Source organism: Hypanus sabinus, chromosome 3 (genome assembly GCF_030144855.1).
Source record: "Hypanus sabinus isolate sHypSab1 chromosome 3, sHypSab1.hap1, whole genome shotgun sequence".
Taxonomy (NCBI): domain Eukaryota; kingdom Metazoa; phylum Chordata; class Chondrichthyes; order Myliobatiformes; family Dasyatidae; genus Hypanus; species Hypanus sabinus.
In genome coordinates this window covers 152996700-153020299 of record NC_082708.1, presented here as the reverse complement: position 1 = coordinate 153020299, position 23600 = coordinate 152996700, and the positions used below count along the sequence as shown (strand labels likewise).

At 39.2% G+C, this 23600-nt stretch overlaps 1 protein-coding gene across 4 annotated transcripts in view; it reads right to left on the bottom strand.

The window, feature by feature from the left end:
- The window catches only part of ccser1 (coiled-coil serine-rich protein 1), a 1385167-nt gene that overhangs the window by 1356786 nt on the left and 4781 nt on the right, over positions 1-23600 (bottom strand). The window contains exon 2 of one of the 4 annotated variants that reach the window (XM_059965410.1): positions 1468-1559. The exons of the other annotated variants lie outside the window; for them this stretch is intronic. The gene's annotated coding sequence lies outside the window, so the exon portion shown is untranslated. The remainder of the gene's footprint in view (positions 1-1467; positions 1560-23600) is intronic. 4 annotated transcript variants of the gene reach the window in all.

The following is a 23600-nucleotide window of genomic DNA, read 5'->3' as shown; positions in this document are numbered from 1 at the left end:
CTCTGGGAAACATTATTTTGGCTGTCTATCCTATCTGTGCCTCTCAGCTTTCCCCTCAGCCTCTAAAGCTCCAGAGCAAACCACCCCAGTTTGTCTAACACCCTCTAATCCAGGCAGCATACCAGCAAACTTGTTCTGAACCCTCTCCAAAGCCTCCACATCCTTCCTATAAATGGAGCAGCCAGAACTACATCAGTATTCCAAGTTGACCATACACAAGTTCAATAGAACTGCAGCATGATTTTCTGACTCTTGCACTCTATGCCCCTAGCAATGAAGACCAGAGAATGGTACTGCGTAGTGCACCACCAGAGACCCAGGCAGTCTCCTGATCTCGGATACTATCTGTACAAAGTGGCTATTTCTCAGCTGCATGGATTTCCTGCAGGTCCTTTGACCTCTTTCTACATCCCAAAGATGTGCAGATGATAGGTTAATAGGCCACCATAAATTGTCCCGTGTTTAGGTGAGTGATAGAATATGAGGGGAATTGATTAGAATGTGGGCAGAAATAAAGGATATTCATGTAGGATAAGTGTAAATAGTTGGTATGGACTCCATAGGCTAAAGGGTCTTTTCCTGTGTTGTATCACTCTAGGACTCTGATTCTATGAGAAGGTAATCAGGACATTCCATGCACAGAGCTTTATCTCCCTTCATAATCCGTTCATCACATACTGCACTTGCAAGGGAGCTAATCTGACAACTGTAATGCATGGGGAACCATGCAACCATGGAAGTTTAGGGCAGCATTCAGATTTGCAACTGGCGAGGCACAAACCAAGATGAGCCTGATTATGCAAAGATACGTGTATACTATTGCCCTGCTGACTGATTACTAATAATAGCTTCTATATCACAGTGGGTATCTCATGTACACATGTGGTTGTCAGCTAATTTGGAATCAAATTAGAATAAAAAACAGGCACACATAGTGGCTTTGACAATATCTTATCAGTGAAAATTGCATTCCAATGTAAAAATGTTTTTATTTGCTACAGAAAGCAAATTCTAACAATTGGAATTTCACACAATAGGCAAGTAACAGATCAAGGCAAGCATCCTATTACCTGTGTGGCAGTTCTAGTCAGAAGAAAATTAGTCATTCAGTGATGGGTTACAATTTTTTTTTAAATGGAAACAACTAGTAGGTGAGTTTTTGTTCACTTGAATTGATAGAATTTGGTTTCATTGGCATCAGTTTGATGATAATTCACATCAAAGCAAATATTTATCGTCACTTTGCACTTTAAAAACAAAATAACGAACAAGCTATCCCAATGTTCAACTCCACTTTTGTTGCATATTATCTCAAGTTTTCAATAGATGTCTGCCGAATATCATCTCACGCAGAACACTTATGATTGGCCACAGGTGTTTGGGATTCTGAAAGGAAATACTAGCCGATGTTCTGGTTCCCAATCACTTAATGGCTCTCATTAATGTACAACTGAGGCTGGTACTTACGTACTTGGGAAGTGCTGAAGTAATGCTATTATTATTAATCCAAAGCCACGTATTTCCTCAAAACTGCTGGTATCACAATCCATCAAAACTTGCTGAAAAGAAGCAGAGATCACCTGATGTCATAGCCAATTTTATCCCTCAACTAACATGGAAACTACATGATCATATCAGTTGGTCAATCTTTGTATGTAGAATCTTGCTACCCTGTATTTTATATATATATAGCACCTTTGATTTAGTTCTACACTGGCTGTACAACTGTGTACAGCCGTGAACAATGGCATTTAATGACCTCATTGTGCCAACTAGGGAAGTTCATGAGACCCAGAGAAAGCAAAGCCTTCGTAATCAGTAAAGGGAGTCTGTCCATTTAGAGAGCAACCAGATACTACAATAACTTCTCCCAATGAAGCAAGGGTAATTTACCCAGAAAAATGGAATAAATTGAAAATAATTACACAGCAGGGTGGTTGTCAATCATCTCCACTGTCAACAGCATTCCAAAAAGATATGCACAGATTGAGGACATCAGCAGGCTTTGCAAAAGGTATCTTCTGCACTGGTGTAGTCTTGCAGAAGAAGCTAACAAGAGGCATCATTAAAATCAATTCTACCTGAAGACTAGATATTGTAGACTAAACAGTACAGCACAGGAACGCCCCTTAGTCCACAATGTTGCCAAATTAAACTGATCTCCTCAGCTTGTACAAGATCCATACCCATCCACTGCTGCATATTCATGAGCTTATCTAAACTTTTGTTAAATGCCACAGTCGCATCCACTTCCGCTACCACCACTGGCAGCACATTCAGGCACCCACCACTGTGTAGGAAAAAAAAACTTGCCCTGTACATCTTTAAACTTGCCCCCTCTCACCTCCAGTGTTTGATGTTTCTATCCCGGGAGGAAGTGTACCCCATATATGATGAAGTGTTACTACATGGAAATCTGAATAGCCTAGGTGTGGCTTAAACCCACTCACTGGGCTGTACCGTAATAGTTGTAGAAAAGAGGAGAGAAAAGGTAACATGTTGGGAAAGTGAATATTTCTTTCACAGTAACAGTATTCTAATACCAGCTTCTTTGTTCAAGCAATAATTGCTCAGCCTGATCATGAAAGGTCCTCTGTTCCTCCAGAACAGAAGCAGGAGATAAAGGTGGACATCCCTCAAGGAACAAACATTGTTTCTTTAACCCTTTCACATTTTATTATATACTCCTTGATTTCAGGCACTGATTCCAATTATATCACCATGACAAAAACACCCCTGCATCACTTCATGGATTAACTATGGATAGTGAAGTAACCAGAAGGACAAGATAGCTATGTGGCTTAAATCAATATTATAGATCTATAACACATTAAATCTTTAGGCAGTGCAGAGAATGAGTAGTACAGCAATCACTTCAAAAAGAGAAAAAGGGCTTTCTTTTAACTCAAAATAATTCCTTACGGGATCTAACTAACGATGTATTTTCAGATTTTCCAGTTTACAAGCAACTTACTCTTCTGTAAACATACAATTTAAATTTAGACTTATGTCAAGAAAGACAAATTCCACTGAGCTAGTTATTTCTGCTATAAGCATATCTTGCAAAATATGTGGGTTAGAGGAAAAGGGTGAAGGTTGAAAGGTTTGCAGATTAAGACAGCATATTATATCCCTTCCTCCAATAAAAGTGAGTACAGTACACACACACACACACACACACACACACACACACAGAGGTATATGTATCTCCTAAAACACAAGTACCAAAAGCAGATGCTATTGGCAAACAAATCAACATAGATATGATTTTTTATTAACTTTTTGGGTGTATTTCTACACTAATCGAGTACAAATTGTTGATTTAAAGGATGGAACAGAATCTTCCACCTTATTACCACCTGGGTTATCGGGTACCATTTGAACAAATTGAGCTGTACTGTCTATTAAGTTCAGTGAAATACATCAGTTCTAACCTCACAATGCCAATATCTACCATTTCTAACTTGGCTTTCTCAAGTTTTTAAAATCGATCGTTGGTCTGATTCCCAATCAGATTAGGAAGGAGCTTCAGTTCCTGTTAAAATTAGCCTCCAAGGGCATCTTTCAACAGAGACCAATTATATTGATGATAATAGTAATGTGTTTCATTTATACAATCTTGATATGGTGGACATGGAGAAAATATGTCCTGTTGGGAGAAGGAAAGATCATCTTTTAAACCAGAAATGGAACAACTTATCATCTCTTGGAGGGTCATGTCTTGGGAACTCTCTTCCTCAAAGGGTGGTGAAGCAAAGAGAGTCTTACACATAAAGATTAGAACAGGAATGGACTACTCGATCCCTCAAACCTACCCCACCATTCAATACGATATAACTGATCTGCCCCAGGCCTCATCTCCTCCTCCGTCAATGCCCTGTTGCCTTCAATTACAAGATCTATTTTTTTAAAAACATACCTATTTTATCCTTAAATTTCCCCCAATAATCCAGCCTCCACAAATGTCAGGGGTAGAGGATTTCAGAGAGTCACCAACCCTTCTAAGGATTGCATACACACCGCTGTCCCCTAATCTTATAATTATGTCCCTCATTGAAGATTCTCCCATGAGTGGAGATCTCAACATCTACCCAGTCACACCCACTTAGGATTCCCCCATGTTTCAATAACTTCACTTTTCAATTCTTCTGAATGCCTTCTTGATCAGAAAAAATTACCAGGTCTAGAAAGAAATCCTGGTTTGGAGATAAATGGAAATTAGCTTCTAGGTTAATAAATGGGCTGACTGGCCTCATCCTGTTTCCAATTTATATTGCTGTATGTTTATTTGCAATAGTGCCCAATGACAAAGCATTCATTCATTCTCAAAACAAAATAGATCTTTCACTGACCCATGTGAACAGAGATCAGAACATGAGGAATGTTTTTCAAGTAGGTAAAGCAGAGCAAATTTCAGAATAAATTTGCAGCACAGCCAAGAGGTGAATCAAATAATTAAAAAAAAGGGAAGTTGGGAATACACATTAAAAGGGTCAGCAGTGGAAAGGATAAGCAGCTTCAAGTTCCCGGATGTCAACATCTCAGACAATCTATCTTGGGCTCAACACATTGGTACTATCATGAAGAAGGCATCACTGGAGCTACATCAAATCTCCTCACACTCCCAAAGACCCTTGTCAGTTTCTATAGATGCATGGTGGAGATCATTCTGGCTCTTGCATCATCGCCTGGTATGGAGGCTCCAACTCACAGGATCACAAGAAGCTGTAAAAGGGTTGTAGACTCCACCAGCTCCATTACAATCAGAACTGTCCACAACTTCAAGAATGCTGTCACTGGAGAGACAGAGAGGAGCCTGAAGACCTACACTCAATGATTCTGAAACAGCTTCTTCCCCTCCCATTTCCGATTTTTGAATGGTCCATGAGCACTATCCTTTTCTTGCAGTACTTTGTAACTTACAATTATATTTTGGTTTGCACTCTACTGCTGCCACAAAATAACAAAAATTAATGTCATATAATATAGTAATAATAATCCTGATTCAGATTTCTAATTCTTATATAAAATTTAGAGAAGAGAAACTCAAGGAAAAGCACCGTACCTTTGATGTAGGCATGTTACACCCCTCTGGAACTTAATACTGAATTCAACAATTTCAGATCACCAGCCATTCCTGCTTGTGACAGAAGCTGGTAGTTCTAATGCAAGGCTATCCATCTTTTCTATTGGATCTTTTCTCTATAGATGCCATATGGTCTGTGAGGTGATTCCTGTTTTTTTTTAACTTTTAGATTTCTAGGAACCACCACCCTGCTCTGACATTTTAAGCATTATTTTTCCATGTTTTTGCCTCATTCTTCTCCCTGCTTACATTGCTATCAACAGGTCAGTGATGATTGGCAAGCATCCATTACCTTCACCTAAACAACATCAAAAGAATTTGTTTTAAGTGAATAAATTTGGTCTCCACCCAGCACAGACATTCTCTTCATTGTCTCCACCCCTCCCACAAGTACAAAACTGTTTTCTCACTCTTCCAGTTCATCAACCTAAGTATCTACTCTTTCTCCATTTGCAGATACTTCCTCACCTGCAGCTCCAGCATTTGCTGTTTCTATTTCTAAAGAATACCGTAGTCAATATGAAATAATGTAGTGATCAGATGTATTAAAAATCTTCAACTGCGTTGTTAGAAAAATATAGGTTGAACAGATTTACTATTAGAACACACTCTTTCTTCATTTCTCCAAGTCTCTGCTCAGACACCAAGCCAGAGCACAGGCTAGATACAAAAGATTCTGTAGATGCTGGGAACCTTGAACAACAACACAAAATGCTGGAGAAATTCAGCAGGTCAGGCAATATCTATCGAGGGGAATTAACAGTCAATGGGAAATGTCTATATTTTCCTCCATAGGTGCTGCCTGGCCAACCAAAAAACATGCTGATTTGTACCATTGGCAAGGATGTACATGGTTCAATCAGTTTGAAGAGCACAATTCTCAGCAGTGCAAGTGGATGGAACTTCCCTTGTTTCCACCTCAGATTTGGCTTTCATAGATGTGCTGCATTGCAAATTGTGTCTTGTGATTATCTTACATCACATTAAAGAAATGCAGGAATTGAAAATGTCAGCTGCAAAAAGCTTGGGATTTTGTTAAGTGGTTCCGACCTAGATTGATCAAATACTATTTACTTCCCCACCCCCAATCACTTAATGTACAACTTAAAAAATCCCTTGAAGGTCCCCAGCATTTACATAGATCAAACACTTCCCACCTCAGAGAAACAAATGTATAAATATATATGTACTTTCTTTTTTAATTAATAAAAAGATTGATAAAGAAAAGAAAGAAGAAAGAGAAACAAATGTAAAATTTTAGTTGAGGATTTTAACTAGGAAAGCAGACTGCAATCTCAAGCATGACTTAGTATGGCAATTGCTCTGCCCAAGACTGCAGAGAACCAGAAGCATAGCTCACCACATCACAGAAACTAGTCCTCCCCACTCCCCCCCACGGACTCTGTCCACATTTCTGACTGCCTTGGTAAAGCAGCCGGCATAATCTACGACCACACTCACCCTGCATGCTCTCTGTACTGCCTCTCTCATCGGGCAGAAGATACAAAAACACAAGAAAATCTGCAGATGATGGATATCCAAGCAACACATACAAAATACTGGAGGAACTCAACAGGCCTAGGAAACGAGTAAACATCTGATGTTCCCTTCATCAGGAAAATACAAAAGCCTGAAAGCACACGTGGCATGTTCAAGGACTATTCAGCTGTCCCCTTCCACAATAAGATGGACTCTTACCTTATAACCATTGTTACGGATTTGCAATTTACTGTCTGTATTGTGCTCTGTAACTGAAACACTTCATTTTGTATTGTTATTGGTTTACCTTTCACCTTTCTGTAATGAAATGAGTATCACACACAAAATGCTGGTGGAACGTAGCAGGCCAGGCAGCACCTAGAGGAAGAAGTACAGTCGACGTTTCAGGCCGAGACCCTTCGTCCTTCCTGTAGATGCTGCCCGGCCTGGCCTGCTGCATTCCACCAGCAGTTTGTGTGCGTTGCTTGAGTTTCCAGCATCTGCAGATTTCCTTGTGTTTGCGACGAAATGAGCATTATGGATAACATGCAAAATAGTATTTCACTGTCCAAGTATGCAGCTGGAATATGTTTTGGAATATTGTAATGTTGTGAAAGGTACTTTAGAAGTGCACTCTTAACATACAGTACCTGCTTTACAAAGAACAATAAGATATTACCCAGCCCTTCATAGTACTTCTAACTTTTCTAAGCTTCTTCCCCAGGCCTACCACAGCCCCCAACTTTGGACACTCCACTCCCTAACAATAAACATCAGTATGCTGAAACTCAACCTTGGAGTCATCATCCTGACATATCAACTCCATCTCTCTCCCTATGCAGTCTGCTGAGTTGTGCCCTAGAGTATTACAGTACTGAACAGGCTAGAAACAAGAGAAAAGCTTGCCGAGTGAGCGACAATCACAAAATGCTGAAGGAACTCAGCAGACCAGGCCAGTATCTACAAAAAAAGTACAGTCAACATTTCAGGCCGAGACCCTTCAGCAGGGCTGGAGAACATAAGAACAGAAGAGATAGGAGCACGAGTAGGCCAATCGGCCCCTCAAGCCTGCTCCGCCATTCAACAAGATCATGGCTGATCCAATCTTAACTCTAGTTATCACTGAATCAAAAAAAGGTGGAGTAGATAGAAGAGGAGAGAAACACCAGGTGATTGGTGAAACTTGGAGGGGAAGGGATGAAGTAAAGAGTTGGGAAGTTTATTGGTGAATGAGACAGAAGGCCATGGACGAAAGAAAAAGGAGGTGGGGGTGGGAGGAAACATGCTCTTTGATCCAACTCACTCATGTCAACCACGATGCCCAGCTAATCTAGACCCATTTTCCTGCATTTGGTTCATATCCATCCAAATCTTTCCCATCATCGTACATGTCCAGGTGCCCTTTAAACGCTGGTATTGCATCTGGTTCGCCACTTCCTGTGGCAGTTCATTCCACATACAGAGTGCCCTTTGTAAGAAGCTGTCATTCAGATCCATTTAAAATTTTTCTCCTCTCAACTTAAACCTATGCCATAGGATATTTGATTCCCTTTTCCTGGGACAAAGGCTATGTGTATTCATCTTGTCTATATCCCTCAAGATTTTATACACCCCTGCAAGATCAGTCCTCAGTCTCCTGCGCTTCAGCCAATAAGTCCTAGCCTGTCCATAGTCTCGCAAAACCGCGGGCCCTCCAGCTCTTCCAAAATTAATGTAAATCTTTTCAATCTTAAAATTCAAAGTTCAAAGTAAATTTATTACCAAAGTACATATACATGACCCTATACAACCCTGAATTCATTTTCTTGAGGGCATACTCAATAATGGAATAATAACTATAATAGAATCAATGAAAGACCACACCAACTAGGGCATTCAACCAGTTTGCAAAAGACAACAGCTTGGACAAGTTCAAAAAGAAAGAAATAATAAGAACTTAAGAAGTAGGAGCAGGAGTAGGCCATCTTGCCCATTGAGCTTGCTCTGCCATTCAATAAGGTCACGGCTGATCTGACCATGGACTCATCTCCACCAACCTGCCTTTTACCCATAACACTTAATTCCCCTACTATGCAAAAATCTATCCAACCTTTTCTTAAATACATCTACTGAGGTAGCCTCCACTGCTTCATTGGGCAGATTCATCGCTCTGAGAAAAGCAGTTCCTCCTCATCTCCATTCTAAATTTATGCCCCCAGTTCCTGAAGCTATATCTCCTAGTTCTAGTCTCACCTACCAGTGAAAACAACTTCCCTACCTCCATCTTATCTACCCCTTTCATAATTTTATATGTTTCTATAAGAGCTCCTCTCATCCTTCTGAATTCCAGTAAGTACAGTCCCAGGCACTTCAATCTCTCCTCATATCCTAAACCCCTCATCTCTGGAATTAACCTGGTGAACCTCCTCTGCACTGCTGCCAAAGTCAGTACATCCTTCCTCAACTATGGAGACCAGAACTGCACACAGTACTCCAGGTGCAGCCTCACGAGTACCCTCCCTGCTCTTAAATTCAATCCCTTTAGCAATGAAGGCCAACATTAAATTTGCCTTCTTTATAGCCTGCTACACCTGCAAACCAAATAAATAACCAATAGAGACCATCAGATGAATAGTCCTTGAAAATAAGTCCATAGGAACAGTTCAGCAATTTATCCCCCTTGATTCAAAAGCTTCATGGTTGAGGGTTAATAACTGCCCCTGAACCTAGTGGTATGAATCTTGAGGCTCCTTTACAGCAATTTTAGCAGCAAGAAGAGAGCACGTCCGGGGCGTTGGGAGCGCCTAATGATGGATGCTGCTTTCTTACAATAACACTTCATGTAGACGTGTTCAATGGTGGAGACGGATTTACTACTTTGTGTAGGATATTCTTTTCAAGGGCATTGGTGTTTCCATTGATGCAGCCAAACAAGATACTCTTCACTACACATCTATAGAAGTTTGTCAAAGTTTTATTTGCAATGCCAAGCCTTTGCAAACTTCTCAGGAAGTAGAAGCACTGCCATTCTTCCTTTGTAATTCCACTTACTTGCTGGGCCCAGAACAGGTCCTCGGAAATAATAACAATAAACAATTTAAAGTTGCTGACCCTCTCCACCTCTGATTTTCCAATAAGAACTCTGGTTTCCTCCTCTGGAAGGAAGTGCACCTTTCCTACAATAGAGTAGCCAAAACTATACACAATACTCCAGATGCAGCCTCACCAGCTTGTACAACTGCTGAGTCATATAATTGCAATACAGACTTGCAGTGTTTTTTGTTTTTAATATCAAAACATGAACTCATCTTCCCAGGCATCTTTTGTCTTTGATTCAGATTTCAATTGTTCGGTGTTTCTCACATTCAGATTACACTCCATTCCTATCCACATTGAAGCCCTTTTTACCTTTTCTCCATGTTCCATTTTATGTCCTGGTCACAATACCCAAAAAGAAAATTTCTGAAACAGAAGACATTCTAACAGAAGACCAAGATTTAATAAAATGCAAGGACTGAAAGACACATTGTGAGGATACAAACCCTCCCATTTAAAATCTATTGTCTGTGTATATAATATTACTTATAAATGAATTAAATAATATTTTATATGGGAAGATGGCAGTGTAGTGATTAACACAATGCTTTACAGTACTAGTGACCCAGGCAATTCACGCCACTGTTTGAAAAGAGTTTGTAAATTCTCCCCATGAACACATGGGTTTCCTCCAGATGGACCGGTTGGTCGGTTAGCTGGTTTCTTAGCTAAGAGGAAAGCTTCCTCCAACTTAGACAGCCTCCATTTTTCATCAATACTGTTCACTGCCTTTCAATATTATCTGCAATTACTTCACAGACTGTTATGCACATTTGCTGCTTTTCAACCATAGTGGTTGACTTGTGTATGGTTCGCCTTTAATCACTTTACACTTAGCTATTTAAGTTCAGAAAAAGCATCCTTCAGTTTACCACTTAAAACCGCAAGCTCTCTTTCACATTCATTCCAAAACTGCGCCAGACCTGCCATTAATTCTAGCAGTTCCAATTCCACATATTTTAGTTCGATGGTTTAATCTTTATCTGCTGCCTATTAAAGTGGCAATTGGAGGAGCAACACTTTTTATAGCGTCTTGGTAGCTTACAATCTGTTGGTATGAATATCGATTTTGCCTTCTCATTAAAAAAAAATTCCCTCCCGTCCCCACTTCTTCTATTCCCCACTATGAATCCTTACCTCTTCTCACCTGCCTATCACCTCCCCAGGATCTCCTCCTCCTTCCTCTTCTCTCAAGGTACACACTCCTCTCCCCCCTATCTGATTCTATCCTCTCCAGCCCTTTACCTTCCTACCCGCTTGGCTTCACCAATCACCTTCTAGCTATCTTCCTTCCCCTCCTACCTACTTACCCTTCCTTTCCAGTCCTGAAGAAGGTTCCCGGCCCAAAATAATCGACTGTTTATTTATTTCCATAGGTGCGGCCTGGCCTGCTGAGTCCCTCCAGCATTTTGTGCATGTTGCTTTGTACTGCCAGCATCTGCAAGATTTCTCATGTTATGGTTAACCTTTTAAAAGCAGTCAAGAGTGAAGATGACTACAACTTGCCTGACAAGAGAATATGAAATAGTGCAGTAAACGCATATAATGTTGCAGGCTCTTCAGCGTTACTGCATCCTGAGCAAATAACAAAGGCAAAGCTACCTACAGAACATTGCTTACTGAGAGCATTGAAATCTCAATCAACAGAATGACAGGAACAATAAGCACTGGTAATACACTTTATTTATAAAGGCATGCATATTTTCACACATACTACACTGCTCAAGGTCACAGTGAAGCAGAGAGTCACAGCCTCCCTACACAGACCACCACTCCGTACCTACTAATAAAACCCATTGGCTGAGCACTATAGGAACAGATGAACTGATAAACTACAATCAGCTTGTGCCTTGAAACACTCTGATGTTGAAATGGTTTGATAATAATTAAATTATTCTTTAATTATAACTGTTAATCATCATCAATTAGCCTGGAACAGACCCAGATAAAAAGGGAGAAGGCACATCATGTTTTGAAGAGATCTGAAATTATAAACTCCATGCTTGGAGTTCATAATTTCCTCCAAGTATGCTGCGCCCAATGTCTATTACACATAAGAAAAAGTCATAGAAAAGCACAATACAGAAATATGTCCTTTGGCCTTCTAGTCCATGCTGAACCATTTGAACTGCAACTCCCATCAATCTGCATCCAGACCATAGCCTTCCTTGCCCTTCCCTGCCCTTCCCATCCACGTACCTACCCAAACTCCCCTTAAACATTGGAATCGAAATTGTATCCACCAGTTACACAACTCATTCCACACTCTCACCACCCTGAGTGAAGCAGCTTCCTCGCATGTTCCCTTAAACTTTTCACCTTTCACCCTTAACCCATGATCCCTAGTTGTACTCTCATCCAACCTCAGTGGAAAAAGCCTGCTTGCATTTACCCTATCCATACCCCTCATAATTTAGTATACCCCTATCAAATCTCCCCTCAGTCTTCTGCACTCTGGGGAATAAATTTCTAATCTATTCGATCTTTCCTTATAACTTGGGTCCTCCAGTCCCAGCAACATCCTTGTAAATTTCCCCTAAAGTCTCTCAATTTTATTTACATCTGCACACAAATACACTTTCATTTTATACAACTTTTACATGCCATCCCTGTCATTCCCAGAATCATTCTTGTGAAATTCCTCTGGACCCTCTCCAAAGCCAGCATTTCCTTTCTTAGATAAAGGTGCCAAAACCTGTTCATAATGAGAGCTGGACAACGTCCTGATCAATCTGTTCATGTGCTGCACATGCAAAAACTCCAACTTGAGTCAGTTTGTTATGCAAGAGCTGAGGCTGAATAACAGAGGGTCTGACCAGGATTTTCAAGCATTAGGGACGGCACCAGACTACGATTAGAAAGTGTCCCAGCTTCTGAAGATGTACATGATACTGCCAAGATCAGAAGCAGCCTTTCCAGCCCTAACAACTCCCTTTCAACTATTCAGTACTTGAACTAACTGGCACAATCCTAGATCACAACAGTTCAATAGCACTATGACCACTTTGCACCAAAATTTACCTTGTTTACTCTTATAAAAATTGTGTATAATTTATGCTTTCTTGCTATGATATTGCTGCAAGCAAGTTTTTCCATATGCCTGTGCATACGAAAATAAACTTGACTTTGAAATTTGCATCATGTAACAAGCACCAGTTGCAAAGTAACAGATAACAGAAAGACCTTGGGCACCATTAGTAACTCCCAATTCATTGGGGCAACTTCAAAGGTTGCACTCCTTGTAACAAGGATGTACTTTTCTTTCTCATTAGAAAGTAAATTCAGTTGGAGTGATGAAGCGTGTTATGACAAAAATTTCCACAGTGGCTGGGAGATGTATTATTAATGGACTGTAAAAGACACAGAATATACACATCAATGAAAGGCTTTAAAAAAATCAAATTAAGTAGAAGTTGTTCTAAAGAAAGGTTAATTCATTTGAAATGCATGTTAAATAATCCAGCCAAAACTTAATGAGGATTTTTCTAACATTTAAATGAACACATTTATTGGCATCAGTCAAATGATTCTGATAATTCACTGAGAAGCCTTTGCAGCAGATAATGAATTTTGTACTGCAGAGTACTTGTTTGCATCCACTTATCAAAAGGTCGAATACATGTTGAGTGTTTCTCATCCAGAAGAAGTTAACATCATTGCTTTATCAACAGTGAATAAAAGTTTTCCCAAGCATGGCTGAGAATTATATCACGCTCATCAGTCTCCCATGATGTTGCTAGCAGGGCATAAAGACAGTCATCAGATGAAGCAGGATCAGAGATAAGAGGACATTTGGACTGGGACTGTAGATGCAATGGAGTGTACAATTTAAACACACATTCCAGCTTAATTTTGCTCTTTGTCAACAGTTATAATAGAGAACAGTCCCCTTGCAAACCAGCTACAATGTAATCACAAAAGTTTTCTGTAAATTAAATTTTTATTGTAAATCTAGACATCAGGAAAATTAACTAGAAGAGCAAATACCATTTTAATTTGTTAGAAATCAACACTCCATAATCAGACACCTTTGATTCTGTATTGATTTTTACCTTCCTCTCTGTATTCAGATCCTTCCATGGTGATACCCCTCCTGACCTCTACATTTGCTTGTCCTTAAGATCTCCAAATTTCACTGTGTTCCTCCATTCTGACAAACATACACATCTCCAGTTTGTTTTGCTCCATTTTAGATAACAGTGCCTCAGTGCAGGGCTTATGTTACCAGACTCAGCCTTAAGGGGACCAGACTCTAGGACTCTAGGGATTGTGTTTGAACCAGATGTGGTGTACTATATATCCTTGTAAAATATTTGGTTTAGGTCAGATTATGCCAATTCAAACTAGCTCTATACTGTGTCCAGGTCAAGGAAATTTACTTAATATCAATATGTAAATAGCAGTCTTAAGATTAATATACCACGGTAATGAAGGTAGTCAGCGTAGAAAAATAAATATATCTTCAGGCTCAGTTTCAATTTGGTTGGGTTTGAATTTTATACTCAACCAAATCTCTATTTCAGCTGTTTTGACCAAAGCTGGTCCCCAAAGTTCTCAATCAACTGGAACTCTATTGCAAATCTTCAAACAAGCCTTTTGACCAAGAGCAAATACAGTAGATGTTGAAAATCTGAAATGAAATAGGAAAAAAAACTGAATATACTCAGAAAATCAGACAGCATGTGTGATGAGAGAAAGGCTTTCAGTTCTGATTAAAGGCTCAACTCAGTTTCTCATTTCACAAATGTTACCAAACCTCGTGAGTATTTCCAGCATTTTCTATTCTCTTCGTTCAGCAAGTTTGATCCAATATTTCTTGTAGCCATTCAAACCCAAATTTTATACGGGGTGCTCTACTGAACTAGGTTGGTGTATTTTAATAACATAGAAAGATACTGCATATACAGAAATATGTCCAGTTGTCAGATGTTATTGCAGTACTTTGATAGGATGAGGAGTTGGTCTGAAAAGTTGCAGATGGAGTTTAATCCAGTGAAGTGTGAAATGACTCCTTTTAGAAGGTTGAACCTGAAGGCATGGTATAGTGTTAACTACAAGATTGTTAACAGTGTGGAGGAACTGAGAGACCTTGGGATCCACATGCATCCACCAGAGATGCTGCACAACTTGATAGGGTGGTTAAAAAAGGCACATAGTGTGTTGGTCTTTATTAATCTGGGAATTGATTTCCAGAGACAGAAGTTAATGCTGCAACTCCATCAAACTTTGGTTAGTGGTTAGTCCAGGGAGAAACTGGTTAGTCCATCAAACTGAATATTGTGTTCAGTTGCCTCAAAATAGGAAGGATGTGGTAACTTTAGAGAGGGTGCAAAGGAGATTTACTAAAATAGAGCCTGGATTAGAGAGCAAGTCTTATGAGGATAGATTGAGTGAGGTAGGGCTTTCCTCTTTGGAGAGAAGTAGGGGAAGAGGTGATTTGATAGAGGTGTACAACATAAAGATACATGGATTGAGTGGACAGCCAGTGACTTTTCCCTAGGGTGGAAATAGCTAATATGAACGCAATCATTCCAAGGTGATTTGAAGGAAGTATAGGGGGATGTCACAGATTAGAGAGCGGTAAGTGCATGGAACACACTGCCAGAGGTGATGGTACAGGCTGATGCATTATAAACATTTACGAGTCTCTTAGATGCATGGACAAGAGAAAAATGGACTACGCGGGAGGGAAGTGTTGGATTGATCTTGGATTAGGTTAAAGATCCAACACAGCATTGTGGGCTGAAGAACATGTACTGTTCTGTGTTCTAAATAGTGATAGCTTCTTTGTTTAGTCAGTGATGAGAGTGGATAAATGTTGTGTTTCCACATCTGTGGAGGAAAGGGAACATCTCCTCTCATCCACTTGCTCCACTACACACCCTCCATTCATCCCAACCCCTTATCTCAATACTTGCTATTACCCATTCGGCATCCACTAACTATCTACTTACATTTCCTCTATCAAAACCCTTTGCACCTCCCTTGTTTATGATACTCATGCCTTTCTGCTTCAACCAAATTTTCCTTTAAGCAGAGGCCAGAGGTTAATCAACTGCTTTCCCTTCTGAATTTCCACCTTTCCTCCCATCATTTTCTTCCAGTGATTCACTTCCAAATTTTTGTCATAAAACTCTTAAGCAGCCTCCCTCAGCCTTTTACTCATAACTGCATGCTAATTCCATTGTCCTGAATTCGAACACATAATTTGCAGAAGCTACAGATAGAGACCATGGATTCGTGCAATCTCAAACTCTCATACTAATCCATAACCTTCTTTGAAATTAAACACAAAAATTGGTGAAAAAGAATTTTTTTTTAAACAGGTAAAGATATAGAAATGGGCACAAATGCCAAGTAAATCATGGCTATTTAATTAATTTTCTTTTTATTTCAGCACAACCATGATTTAGATAAATAGCACTTGACAACACATTTTTGGCTTAATTCATTTTAAGTTGCAAATGTATATTAAATGGCAAGCTCCATTTACAGCTGGTGTGATAATGTTTTCAATTAGAGCGGGCATGAAGAGTATTTTATTTCAAAATCATCAGTGCATGAGGGAGCTTTACAATTGCAGTGATGAAATGTAACAGCAAATAAGGGCTATCTCTTCATTCAAGAAACAGTGAATGTGTTTCAGGACACACGCTATTCATCAATATCATCTAGCTTATTGTTCATCCTTGCCCAAGAACTCTGACAAGGTGTATTCATGTCTTGTGATGCACAGACTCGGCTCGGTGCTCCAAAAAACAAGTAATATCCGTTATAAAATGTAGACCCTGCCATTCAATCCCCATCAAACAGGGATAATTCCATTTCCGAGAAGATACTCCAAGCACATTAGGCTTTCCTAGTCCATTGGTTTTGTAACAGTGTCAGATTTAACTAAAGCATTCTTTTTACAACTAATGCAATAATTTCATTTAGGTGGTTGCTACTATTCCTCTTGAAGTCAAGGAACAATCAATATTTACAAGCAGCTTCCAATGAGGGGGGAAAAAAAAATCAATGTTGTAAAGTACACGATGATCCAAAAAGACTGGTCAAGGCATTGCGGACAACAATAAAGTGACAGCATTAGTCAATGTCCTCAATGAAAACCTATCAGAAAAACCTAGCAATCTTTCTGGAATGAGCATCCCTTAATAACTGCTGTTTGTCAGGCATCCATTCAAGCAATTTGATCAGGCAGCAGGTTAGAAGGCAAAAGCACAAACTGAACTAAAGTTTTTTAAAACATTTAATGCAGCCTGAAATAATAAAGTTTCAAATTTACATATTTAAGCTACAGCAAAATCCATTATTTCTAAATAATTACTTTGCGAATGAGAATACATATAAACTTTTCTAAGGCCAAGGAGGCTGTAGTGTAAAAATCTCACACCGTATTCAGCAAAGGGTACTGATAATTCATAAACATTAAGTGAAGAACATTCTAGAAAAGGTTGCAGAAAAGCACTCCCTGTTGAGATGCACAGAACATCTGGAAAAAAATTGTGGATTTCTGCATTTTGCAGTGCACCTGGTTGCTCAAGCCACACACACTCCGAGAGGAACTCAACAGGTCAGTAAGCATCCAGAAAGGAAAATGAACAGTACACGTTTCGGGTCTCAACCCTCCATCTGGACTGAAAGAATGGGGGGGGGGAATAATCAATATAAAAGAATGGAGAGAAGGGGTGGAGCTGGCAGGTTATAGGTAGATTCAGGTGGGAGGGGTGATTCAATTTCCTTCCACTAATGTTGAATTCCTCCAGCTTTTGTATTTTACTCCAGATTTCAAGCATTTGAAAAGAAACCTGATTAATCATTTTAATTTTCAACTTGTTCTTATTTTCTGTTAGGGACAATAACCTGTATGAATTTCCTCCTGGTATAGGCTCCTTTTTAGAAATTGATCACTAAAATGCAGCTGGGCACAAGGGGATAACTTCATCAATACTAGTTCCCTCACACACAGATAAAAATTCTGTTGACCATTCATTTGGGGCTATAGTTCATTAATTGGCACAAGGACATAAAACTTCACATCTCTTCGTCATGCACTTCAGCTCTGGGCGTCCAGTTAAGGTGCTACAGTACCTCATAGCTCCATGCATTGGGTTCTAAGCTGATTACAGATGCTGTCCATGATACTTCCACCTTATCACCGTGACTCCTGATTCTTCATGCATTTCAAAAACTTGCCGGTTGATAAGTTTTTGAAATGTGTAGGGAAGTTGTAGAAATTGGGGAGGAGATGTCAGAAACAATTGATAGGAGGACAAGTAACAGAGAAACTTAATGAGGAATGGAAGTGCTCTGTGAGCCAGCTCAGCCTTGATGAACTAAGTGGCTTCCTCCCACAGTGAAAGAAAATTTTGAATATAGAAACATTCAACTGTATTTCTTTGAACTACACCTGTTTGGTTAGGCGCCAAATGTTATTTTCTTTCTGGATGAGAAACAATGAATCAAGTGGTTTCCTCTTCCATAGTTATGTTATTTTCTTTACCTTGTGCCTGCACTGGAGTTGGAGCAGGGAACACACATTGTTAAAATGTGTAGCCTAGATATAATTTCTGTCCTGCTGAATATACACCCAGCAGATTCCACTCACGGACATTATACAAGATGAGACCAGGGGAATTTTAGTAATTTATTTTGTCACCAACACTAAGGATTCTTCTTTATGATTTTTCAGAAGGGATTAAAATTGTTGCCAATATATTTGCTTCCCCCTCCTTTTTAACTGGGTACATAGTGTATGAAGAGGAAGAAATGTTTTAGATTAGAGCAATCATCTCACTTGTGGCATGTCCCTCATTTTCTGAAGTTCTCCAAAAAGAAAGGCTGCAAGTTTTTTTTCTAAAATGTGCTGTAATTTTGGTTTTTATTTTTCTGAACCTTGTACTACTCTCAAATCATTACTCCCTTTCCAAATTCCAAGGTAGCTTTGGTTGAAACTTGAAATACCCCTTCTCCTTGTCTGACCATTCTATGCCACCTGCAAGCTACCTATTGTGTACTGAGTTTCACCTGACTAACCAGAACAATTTGGCATATTTTTTTTAAATCAAAGGATTGCATAAGGGATCCAATAATGTTTGGTGTATATCAGGGAACAGTTTCTCATGATGTTCCAATACCCATTTATTTATACCTATTTACAAGGGGGATAAGTTATGCACCCCCTGAGTGAACTTCCTATTCATAGTGCCCAGAGACACATTTCTAGAGTACCCTTGTGACTCATAGCTACAAATGTAATTCTGGACCTAGTCTCATCTTTGAGCCAAGACTCAAGGCAGTTACCTTGACGTAACATGTTCTACAGTAATTAATCATCCTAATCATCTGCTCCTTTCTAGGTATTCATGGTGTTCTCGATAATTATACAGCATTAACTTCTTCAGCTCTCAGATAATTCCAAATGATCAGTCCTCTGTGGTAATAGAGCAGGAGACTTATTATATTGCATGATGATTGGAATTTTATACTCTCATTTTCCAGTATTTTACTTTTAGTCCTACTTACTTCCAAAACCCATCCATTTGCTTTTTCAAATTATTTGGTCCTTTCAGTACCTTGAAAGTCCAGCTGGTTCATTTATCTTAACATATATGTGTCAGTGAAAACACATTTGGTTCTCGAAATATCAATTTGACAAGACAACTGTGGTTCAGTCATCAATACCCTCATCTCAGATTCAGAAGTTACAAGTCCTACTCCATAGACATGAGCACAGAAGTTAAATATGACCCTTTATGGCACAAATAAGAGGCTGCAGCACTTTCAGTGAAGGCACAGCAATGAGGTTCTCTTTGCTTTTCACATGGAAGGTATATTGTATTTTGAAGAATGATAGGGAAGTTATCCCAGCATTCACCAATATTTATTCCTTCAACAACATTAGCAAAAAAAATTATCCAATTATTTGAACCCAGTTGTTTGGGGGAAGCTTAAAGTGGCAGGCTCATTTCTAACAGTGACATCATTTCTAGAGGTCTATGAGCTTTAAAATGCATCAGGCCTTCCTGATATCACAAATGATGCTAAGGAAATGCACTGATAAATAGCCAAGGACATTGCTTACACTGGTCATTGTGGAAAATGTCAGAGTGGAATAGTGCAAGCCCAAAGAGGGGCAAAATAAAAACATGTCAGAGGATGAGAGGGGGAAAAAGCATTCATAGACAAGCAGCCAATAGAAGACAAAATCAAATATGGTGTCTTTCATTAGTCTATGACCCCACAAATGTTTAGCAACTTATGAAATACAGTAATCCTAGTACTACAGAGCAAATAAAACAAACATTATGAAGATACTCATCGCATTCCCGAATCAGATAGAAATGCACAAGTAATATTCCAGATCAATGCTTCTGGCTAGAACCAAGGCATTAACCCCCTTTCTCTCTCCCCCCAGATGCTGCCTCACCAACCAAGTACTTCCAGGTTTTTAAAATTCATTTCAAAGTTTCTGTCATCCGCAGTTTCTTTTTGTTTGTTTTCATATTATTCTTGTACTACACAGAATTAACATTAAATGGCAACCTTCTTAATGACATCTACCACATGTAAACAAATAAAAATCTAAATCCAAAGTACACTGTAGGTGCTGTGGTCAAATCAAGACGTACAAAAAGGCTGGATGAATTCAGCAGGTCGGGCAGCATCCGTTGAAAGAAACAGTCAATGTTTTGGGCCGAGACTTCGGGTCCTGACAAAGGGTCTTGACCTGAAACATTGACTGCTCCTTTCAACAGATGCTGCCCGACCTGCTGAGTTCATCCAGCCTTTTTGTACGTCTTGAAAAATCTAAATCGCCTGCTTTTGTTAGTAATAATTCTGACAACTTTGCTACAGTGACTCAGCTATGCAGCTCATGCCAACAGTAATTTCAGAACAGAACTGCGCATTTTCCTTCCCATTACTTGAACATTCACCTGCAACTAATTACTAACTTTCATCTGTCATACAAAGAACGCGAGATTTCAATAGCAATTTTGCTTTAGTTGTACAATTGCTGTTTGTTGATGATTAACTTGGGTTTTAATGTGCATGTCATGAACACAATACTGAATTTCAAACTAAGCCAATAGAAAATGAAGCCAGAAAATAAAGACTTTATAACAGCTTCTATTGAGTTAACACCTGAACATCAAAAACATCTTCAGGCATTCATGAGAGAGTTATAAAATAGAAGTTGAATGGAAACAGTGAAAACCAAAAGTTTGGTCAGAATTAGGATCACAAAAGCATTTTTTAAAAAGGGGGAAGCGAGAAATGTGCAGGGATGAAATTGCAATGTTTAAGGCATATAGAAATGAAGCCATGGCTACCAGTAGAAGAATTAAGTTATTGAGCTCTCCATGCAAGGAGACTAAAATTAGAGAGGGCAAATATTTCAGAAGTGGGAAGAAAGCCATTGTAGGCAAGGCTTGTGCTACAGATAGATAGATAAGGAACCAGATGAGTGTGGTCACTTCCAATTGAAAAAACACAAAAAGGGTTTGGAGAATGGTGTTGTATTCAACATTATCAAAGGCTGCTTAAATAATCAAGTGAGCAAATAAGACCCGCTTTGCAAGTTAATGTAATTCAAATGGATCACTGTTTTTATAGACCCGGGTTGGACTCTCCAGTTATACTTTAGCAGTGTGCCAGTGAATTATCCAAATCAAAATAGAACATAAAACTGTATAAGAGATTACCAAAAGACCCGCATCAATGCTATAGTGCATTAAGATCATGCATTTACTCGTGATATTCTACAAAATACAATCCAAATGATGATTCAGTGAAGAATTTTGTAAATAATCCTATCAGCAGAGAGCAGGGGGGTAGACAGGGGTAGAGCAGTAATGCTATAAAGCCAATCACAAACAACTTCAACATCATTCCAGTATTGTGATTGGCTGACAGTCAATAGGGAGAACTACAGGTGTCCCCCCCCCCCTTTACAAAGGTGGAACATTCCTATGAAACCTTTCTTAAGCTGAAATGGTGTAAAGAGAAGAACCATTAATTTATATGGGAAAAAATTTTCGTAAAAGCGAAAATCCTCTTTGTAATGCAATAACAGGTTACTAATTTAGGTCTTTTGTAAAAGCGAAGTGGCATAAAGCGAACATTTGTGAAGCAGGGGACACCTGTAATTGAAACATTGTCATTGGCTCTATGGATCCACACACTGCATTCTGCATTAATGTTAACTGATTAATACTTATCCAATTCAGACTCCCATCCCCTTCAAAAGTTAATATTCCTCAAGAAAAAGTAGGCCATTTAGTCTCTCAAACCTGCTTCACCATTCATGATGGATTCAATTTTCCTTCTTCGTTTCCTGCCTTTTTACCATTGTCCTCGATTCCTTCTCAAATAAAATGTCTATCGCAACATTGCCTATGTTCGTTCAATGATTCAGCCTCTTTCTAAGAATAACTTCCTCAGAATTCCAAAGATTGAGAGTGCCTTGCACAGAGTCATTTTTTCCTCATCTCAGTCTTAAACGGGTGCCTCCTTTACCTGAGACTATACTACCTGGCGTTAGATTTTCCCAAAAGCGGTAAACAACTTCATCACCTTTGATCCTTTGTTTCTCTTCAATGTATCTAACGGCCTGACTTCCAATACCCTCAGGGACAAAGAATTCCAGAGATTCATACTTTGGGACAAAAGAAATGGAACACCTCAGTTTTAAATGGCTGGCCCTTATTTTGTAAATTTGTCCACTTGTTCAATATTTCTTCACTATTAAAAGTATTCTATAATTTACACTGTCCAGCACCCTAAAGAATTCTATGTATACATTTCAATATCATTTCCAATTAGCTTAGTTCCATTGAATACAGACCCAACATGCACACCATCTTTCCCCTCCCAAGACTATCCATTTCTACCCAGGATTGTCTGAGTGAACTTTCTCTGAATGAAATAATACATTGCACTAAATAGGAAGAATCAAAATTGCTCTCACTTCTGTGGATGTGATTTTACTTGTTCAGAATCTGAATCTGGTTTATTATCACTGTCTTATGTGACATGAAATAAAGTGAAATCCAAAGTAAGATGCATTAAAGTGTGTATATGTCACAATATACTACTTTGAGATTCATTTTCTTACAGGCATTTAGAAGAATTTACATAAACAAAACTATACACAAAGACTAACATATGCCCAATATGCAAAAGACAAATTGTGCACATAAAAAAAAATTGAGATCACGGGTTGGAAAGAATCCATGAAAGTGAGAGAAGTTTAAGAGCTGCAGTGAGTGAAATTATCCACACCAGTTCAGGAGCCTGACATTTGTGGGGTAATAACTGCCACTGAACCAGGTGGTGTGGGACCCAAGGGTTCTGCGCCTCCTGCCCAGTGATGGTAATGAGAAAAGAGCATGGCGTGGATTGAGGGAATCCTTGATGATGGATGCTGCTTTCTTTTGGCAGTGCTTCATGTAAACGAGCTCTACTTTGGGGATGGCTTTGAAATAAATTGTTCTGTGGCAGCAGTACAGTGCAAAATAAATTATAACACCAGCATCAATTAATAACAAGGCAGCATTCATGAAATTATGGACTATTCAGAAATCAGACAGTGGAGGGGAAGCAGCTGTTTCAGAATCATTGAGTGCTGGTCAAGCTCCTGTATGCCCATACCAATGGTGGTAACAAGAACTGGATATATCCCACTGGTGAGGGTCTTTTAGTAATGGATACTGCCTTATTGAAGCACCACCTTTTGAAGATATTATTGATGGTGCGGGGTGTTGTGCCCATGATAGAAGTGGCGGAGTCTATTACTTTCTGCAGCTGTTTACAATCTCTCCATACCAGACTGTTATTTAATCGATGTGTTGGGCCAATAATATATCTTCTGAGATGCTGACACCCAGAAATTTGAAGCTGCTCACAATTTCTAATGCCGATCTCTCAATGAGGACACGTGATCTTCTGACTTTCCCTT